Genomic DNA, 7894 nt, shown 5'->3' with positions numbered 1-7894 from the left:
TCACTCAACCACTCACTCACTCACCCACCCACTCACTCAGTCACCCACTCACCCACCCACTCACTCAGCTACTCACCCACCCATTCACCCACCCACCCACTCACCCACCCACCCACTCACCCACCCACCCACTCACCCACTTACTCACTCACCCAACCACTCACCCACTCACTCACTCACCCACCCACCCACTCACTCACCCACCCACTCACTCACCCACTCACCCACCCACCTACTCACCCACTCACTCACCCACCCACTCACTCACCCACTCACTCACTCACCCACTCACTCACTCACCCATTCACTCACCCACTCACCCACCCACTCACTCACCCACTCACCCACCCACTCACTCACCCACTCACCCACCCACTCACCCACCCACTCACTCACCCACTCATCCACCCACCCACTCACCCACCCACTCACCCACTTACTCACCTACTCACTCACTCACCCACTCACTCACCCACCCACTCACTCACCCACCCACTCACCCACTTACTCACCTACTCACTCACTCAACCACTCACTCACTCACCCACCCACTCACTCAGTCACCCACTCACCCACCCACTCACTCAGCCACTCACCCACCCATTCACCCACCCACCCACTCACCCACCCACCCACTTACTCACTCACCCAACCACTCACCCACTCACTCACTCACCCACCCACCCACTCACCCACCCACTCACTCACCCACTCACCCACCCACTCACCCACCCACTCACTCACCCACCCACTCACTCACCCACTCACTCACTCACCCATTCACTCACCCACTCACCCACCCACTCACTCACCCACTCACCCACCCACTCACCCACTCACCCACCCACCCACTCACTCACCCACTCATCCACCCACCCACTCACCCACCCACTCACCCACTTACTCACCTACTCACTCACTCACCCACTCACTCACTCACCCACCCACTCACTCACCCACCCACTCACCCACCCACTCACCCACTTACTCACCTACTCACTCACTCACCCACTCACACCCACTTACTCACCTACTCACTCACCCAACCACTCACCCACTCACTCAGTCACCCACTCACTCACCCACTCACTCAGTCACCCACTCACTCACCTACTCACTCACCCAACCACTCACCTACTCACTCACCCAACCACTCACTCACCCACTCACCCACCCACTCACTCACCCACTCACCTACTCACTCACCCACCCACCCACTCACTCACCCACCCACTCACCCACTCACCCACCCACCCACTCCCCCACCCACTCACCCACTTACTCACCTACTCACTCACCCACCCACTCACTCACCCACCCACTGAACCACTTACTCACCCACCCACTCACCCAACCACTCACCCATCAGCGCCATCTCCGCTCTCACCAGCAGGGGGCGACAGAGCCAATTGTGAACTCTATGGGTGACCAAAGCAGCCTCAGCAAGCGTACGCAATACAAAATATTTCTTATTACTGTTTGTAAAAAAAACAACGTTCTATAAACATAAAAACTGATGTGTAATTCTAAACACCTCATTATTTACAACTTTTAAAAAAAAACATTTTAAGAATAAAAATGTGCATCGGCCGGGAATCGAACCCGGGCCTCCCGCGTGGCAGGCGAGAATTCTACCACTGAACCACCGATGCTGTACGAATACGTTAGGTACCGTAAAGCCTTACATAGTCAACTATTACGGTGTCAAAGATAGCTTTTTGTGCTTTTTAACAATGTTAAAGTTTATTTTTAATTAGTTTAATGAGGTAATATTGGTCACATATTACCTCATATATGATGTGTTAACCTCCTCATACCAACTCCATCACTAATGCTGAGCAGTCGTCCTTACATAGCCAACCTTTAATGCGTTATACAATGTGATTTTATTGGTTTTATGAGGTAATATGAGTAACATATATCATATATTACCTCATATAATGTAGTATGAGATCCTAATACCAATTCTACCACTGAACCACCGATGCCGTGCATGAGATAGATGCCACTGATCGTTATATAGTCAATAATTAGTGTTAATTTGTATTATTATTAGTTTTATGAGGTAATATGAATCACATATTACCTCATAAATAACTTCATATATTAAGTATGTTATCCTAATACCACTGATTGACAATATCAGGACGAATGGTATCTATACATTGCAGTTACAGCATAAGTGGTTAAGTGGTGGTAGACTTGGTAGAAGGATATTCTTGGTTCTTTAGGTAAAGTCTCCACCACGTAGAAGGGAAACAATAAAATAATAAAAATATAAAACAATAGAATTATTGTAAAACAATAAAATTATTATTCTTGGTTCTTTCGGTAAAGTCACCACGTAGAAGGGAAACAATAAAATAATAAAAACATAAAACAATAAAATTCTTGCAAAACAATAAAGTTATTATTCTTGGTTCTTTCGGTAAAGTCACCACCACGTTAGAAGGGAAACAATAAAATAATAAAAATATAAAACAATAAAATTCTTGTAAAACAATACAATTATTATTCTTGGTTCTTTCGGTAAAGTCACCACCACGTTAGAAGGGAAACAATAAAATAATAAAAATATAAAACAATAAAATTATTGTAAAACAATAAAATTATTATTCTTGGTTCTTTAAGTAAAGTCACCACCGCGTTAGAAGGGAAACAATACAATAATAATAATATAAAACAATAAAATTATTGTAAAACAATAAAATTATTATTCTTGGTTCTTTGGGTAAAGTCACCACCACGTAGAAGGGAAACAATAAAATAATAAAAATATAAAAACAATAAAATTATTGTAAAACAATAAAATTATTATTCTTGGTTCTTTAGGTAAATTTCGATTTAAAGCTTTCGTGACTGCAAGGATTCATCTTCTTTGGTTCTTTCGGTAAAGTCACGTAGAATGAGATTAAAATAATACATTGATCAAATAAAATAACAATAATATTCTCACGACGTTTCGGCCACAACACAAGCGGCCTTCATCAGGTGAAAGTAAAGTCACCACTTCCCGACATGCAGCAAACTTGAAATTTTCCGTGTGGGTACTTTCCAGACTGTACATCGTGCAACAATTATAAAAATACAATTTAGTTTTTTTTTAGGGGGGGGGTAGGGAGATCAATAATGCATTTTTTTTATGCACGCCAAGTGAGCTGTGACGTCACAGCTGTCACGTGACCCGCGCACGTGGAAGCGTAACGCGTTGTAGTGTAGTGGTTAGCGCGCTGTCTGTGTGTGTCTGTGTGTGTGTGTCTGTGTGTGTGTGTCTGTGTGTGTGTGTCTGTGTCTGTGTGTGTCTGTGTGTCTGTGTGTGTCTGTGTGTGCGTGTGTGTCTGTGTGTGTGTGTGTCTGTGTGTGTGTCTGTGTGTGTGTGTATGTCTGTGTCCGGCAAAACAACCCCCTACCTCCTCGCGGTGCCGGACGGGCAACTCTGTCGTGGACAGTGCTGTGGGGGGAGATCCAATTTTGATTGGCTCCTCCCCTCATGGCATATGTGTCCACCACAGGGGCTAAACGGAGGCTCTGGACGGGTGCGAGGGGCTGGTAACCCCTCCACCTTCAATTAATTACCACGAAACCACGAATTAAACTGAAATATGTAACAAATAAGCTTGTGCCGGAGGCCCCGGGGGGCCAGGCGTCTATGACGTCTCCTGGCCAAACCCCAATTGGCGGAGCCAGGAGATTGAATATCTACCCTCGGGGCTACTCCAGAAACAACGAAAAGCCACTACGGGTGGCCACGTGGAATGGTCGAACGCTCACTGCAGAGGAGAGGCGGCCACTCCTCTGTCGGGAGCTGGACCGGTACCGCCTGGATCTATGCGGCATTCAGGAGGTCCGGTGGACCGGCACTGGCTCCTGCCACCATGAGGGGTGGACAGTCCTCTACTCGGGGCAGCAGACTGCCAAACAACAGGGTGTGGCTCTTCTTTTGAACAAAAGAATGAAGGGGGCGTGGGAGCGTGGCGGTGAGGTGTGGGAAGCTGTAAGCCCCAGGCTACTTTGGGCTCGCCTTCCCATCAACCGGAGGCGAGGAATGGCGGTCGTGGTTACTTATGCCCCCACCGAAGATGAACATCCGTGGAGGGATGCAGGCAAAGCCGATGAGTCAGATGCCTTCTATGACCTCCTGTCCCAGGTGCTGGCTAAAGTGGCCCCTCGGGATAGAGTCATCATGTTGGGTGACTTCAATGCCCGAGTTGGTCATGATACTGGCACCTGGTCTGGAGTGATTGGAGGGCATGGGCCAGATCAGCTCAATAACAACGGTAGGAGGCTGCTAGATTTTTGTGCAGCCCATGGGCTTGTAATTACCAACATGCTGTTCCGGCATCGGCGCATCCACACAACATCATGGATGCATGCCGGGTCCAAGCAAGAACATCTGCTGGACTACATAGTGACGGACCAGCGAATGCGAGCCCATGTCCTTGACACCAGGACCTACCGTGGAGCTGATCTGCCCTCTGACCATCGATTAGTCATCTGTAAGATGTGCCTGCCATTCTTCCACTCCGGTGGTGGGTGCACACCCAGGACCCCATTCCAACCTAAAGTGGCCTGGTCTCAGTTATCTGATGAAAGTTGCAAGCGAGAATTTCATCATCGCTTGCTGCTGGGATTGGCATCGTCCCCGACTCTTCCTGATGTCGAGGGTAAATGGGCGAGGTTTAGGACTCTGACTCATGCAGCTGCAATGGCTGCTTTGGGTACGCGGTCCAGACATCCCCAGAGACCCTGGCTGACAGAGGAGGTGTTCAGGATGGTTGAGAAAAAGCGACAGGCCCACTGTCATCGGTTACAGAATCCCACGTCAGATAATGAGGAGGCTTACCGCAGCCTTCGCTCGAAGGTTCAGAGAGCCGTGAGGCGCTGCAAGGATGGGTGGTGGTCGCGGGTTGCTGAGGAGATGGAGTCTGCCTCAGTGGCCCGTGATCACAAATCTCTATTTAACTCCATCAAAAAAGTAACCTGCAGCGCCACACCTATTACCATCATTAGGGGAAAAAACGGTGATCCAATCTCCGACCCCCAGGAACAGGTTCGCAGATTTGCTGAGCATTTCTGTGAGGTCCTGAGGGAGGGAAAATCCCTCAGCCAGGAAAACATCGTGGCACAAAGTGAGGATGACCCTGCTGAGGCTGCAGTGCCTCAAATATTGGAAGAAGTCACCCCCTGTGAGTGGCTGGCTGAGGTGCCATCTGCTGAGGAAGTATTGAAGGCGATCCGGAGTCTGAGACCAGGAAAGGCAGCGGGCAGAGATGATCTCCCAAGCGAAATGCTGAGGGAGGGTGGCGTTTGTGCACAGACTGCCCTATATGACATCATAACAACAGTCTGGACCACTGGACGGGTTCCGCAGGATTGGAAGGATGCCCTGGTGGTCCCCCTTTTTAAGAAGGGGGACCGCACAGACTGTAACAACTACAGGGGCATCTCACTCCTCAGTGTGCCAGGAAAGGTCCTGGCAAGGATTATTCAGCATCGCCTTGCCAGGCACGCTGAGGAGAGGCTTGCGGAGCCCCAATGCGGTTTCAGGATAGGGCGGTCCTGCACAGATGCCATATTTTCTGTCCGTCTGCTACAGCAGAGGTGTAGGGAATTCCAACAAGACCTACATCGCTGCTTTATTGACCTGGTCAAGGCCTATGATACCATCAGTAGGCCTGGGCTCTGGGTCGTTCTTCGTGCTTTTGGAGTACCTGACCCTCTGCTCACGATCATTAAGGACCTTCATGATGGTGAGCGGGCCCGGGTAAAACTACGTGGCTGGGAGTCAGAGCCATTCCCTGTACACCTTGGGGTGCGACAGGGATGTCCTCTGGCTCCCACATTATTTAACATCTATTTTGACCACGTAGTTCGTGAAGCCTTCAATAGCTGTACCGGGGGAATCTCCATATGGTACAGATATAATGGGAGGCTAATCGATGCCCGGGTGCGGTCAAGGGATGGCTCCCCATTGCTCAACCACGTTATGTATGCTGATGATTTGGTAATAGCTGCTCAGTCAGAGGAGGAGTTGGAGACGCTGCTGCTGAGACTGGAGCGTGCCACTAAGAGGTGGGGCCTTACCATCAGCCCCACCAAAACTAAGCACCTGCCTGGGTATTTTGTACCATCGGACACTCCACCCCCACAACTCCCAATCGGTGATGGGGCAGTTGTGGAGAGAGTGGAGAGTTTCCCATACCTGGGCAGTGTGCTTATGACTGGCTCCAGTTTAACAGCAGAGGTCTCACTCCGAATCAGTCGAGCGGCAATATCTTTTCATCGGTTGCGTAACGCTGTGTGGAAGCTACCTGGTCTGTCGCTCCGCACTAAGCTTCAGGTCTTCTCGGCCACGGTCATTCCCTCCCTTCTCTACGCTTGCGAAACGTGGACCCCCCTAATGGAACATCTTTGCCGGTTAGAAACATTTAGGCTGGCCTGCCTACGATCCATCCTGGGTTTAACCAGACTGGATTGTGTGAGGAGCTCACAAATCCTTGAAAGATCTGGGCAGGGTCCCATCGGTGAGCTCCTCCGGCAGGCAAGGCTGCGATGGCTGGGTCATGTAGCCCGCATGCCCAGCCACCGCATGCCGAAACAGCTTTTGTTTGGCCGGATTGAGGGGGCTAAGTGGGCGCGGCACGGGCTAGAGAAGAGATGGAGTGATGTGGTACAGGAGGACGTGGAGCTGAGTAGACTTGCCGATGACTGGTACCAGCGGTGTCAAGATCGGCCTCTGTGGAGGAGGCTCGTGAAGGACGCTACTGGGCAGTTGGAGGCAGTCGCCCTCCAACAACAACGGAGGGCGGAGGAGCGACGCTCACAACAACGAGCGGAGCGCCGGGTGGCTAAAGCACAGCAGGTTGGCACAGTAGGGGGCACAGGTGGTGCATCAGCCAGTCATCTCAGTCAGTCGACCCGTGGCACCTGGGTCTGCCCCGTGACCTCCTACCAGCGGGCGTTCGACACTTCACGTGGCCTCAGGGTGCACATAGCCTGGCACAAGCGTCGTGGTGACGTCACCGCCACTTAGTGGCGAATGGCAGTTGTTGTTGGTTGTTGTTGTTGTGTATGTCTGTGTGTGTGTGTCTGTGTGTGTGTTTGTGTGTGTGTGTCACTGTGTGTGTATGTGTGTGTATGTATGTGTGTGTCTGTGTGTGTCTGTGTGTGTGTGTCTGTGTGTGTGTATGTCTGTGTGTGTCTGTGTGTGTGTGTGTCTGTGTGTGTGTCTGTGTGTGTGTCTGTGTGTGTGTATGTCTGTGTGTGTGTCTGTGTGTGTGTGCGTGTCTGTGTGTGTGTGTCACTGTGTGTGTGTATGTGTGTGTATGTATGTGTGTGTGTCTGTGTGTGAGTGTGTGTGTATGTGTGTGTGTCTGTGTGTGTGTGTGTGTATCTGTGTGTATCTGTGTGTGTATCTGTGTGTGTCTGTCTGTGTGTGCGTGTGTGTGTGTGTGTCTGTGTGTGTGTCTGTGTGTGTGTCTGTGTGTGTGTCTGTGTGTGTCTGTGTATGTGTGTGTGTGTCACTGTGTGTGTCTGTGTGTGTGTCTGTGTGTGTGTCTGTGTGTGTGTCTGTGTGTGTCTGTGTATGTGTGTGTGTGTCACTGTGTGTGTGTCACTGTGTGTGTGTCTGTGTGTGTGTGTCTGTGTGTGTCTGTGTATGTGTGTCTGTGTGTGTGTACGTGTGTGTGGGGAGCGATAGTGTAGTGGTTAGCGCTACGCTGCGCTATGAACCTGGCGACCCGGGTTCGATTCCCGCTCACGGCCAACACCACCAGTGACGATTATCTGAACCGGTCCCGGGCCTCCCCTAGGTCGACTCAGCCTCAAAACTACTAACGGCTGTGGTGTGTGGTGAACATCGCCACTGGGGAGACAAAGGCGGCCGGGCGTGGTG

At 50.5% G+C, this 7894-nt stretch overlaps 1 non-coding gene across 1 annotated transcript; it reads right to left on the bottom strand.

The window, feature by feature from the left end:
- Window positions 1-1581: 1581 nt before the first annotated feature.
- Window positions 1582-1652, bottom strand: TRNAG-GCC (transfer RNA glycine (anticodon GCC)). The gene has a single exon. It is a non-coding gene; the product is annotated as a tRNA-Gly (tRNA).
- Window positions 1653-7894: the final 6242 nt, after the last annotated feature.

This window comes from Petromyzon marinus, unplaced genomic scaffold, assembly GCF_048934315.1.
Source record: "Petromyzon marinus isolate PM22_M1 ecotype Great Lakes invasive population unplaced genomic scaffold, UKy_Petmar_22M1.pri1.0 PM_Scaffold_120, whole genome shotgun sequence".
In the NCBI taxonomy this organism is placed as follows: domain Eukaryota; kingdom Metazoa; phylum Chordata; class Hyperoartia; order Petromyzontiformes; family Petromyzontidae; genus Petromyzon; species Petromyzon marinus.
The sequence above is the reverse complement of the archived record's forward strand: the minus strand, read 5'-3'. Positions and strand labels throughout refer to the sequence as shown.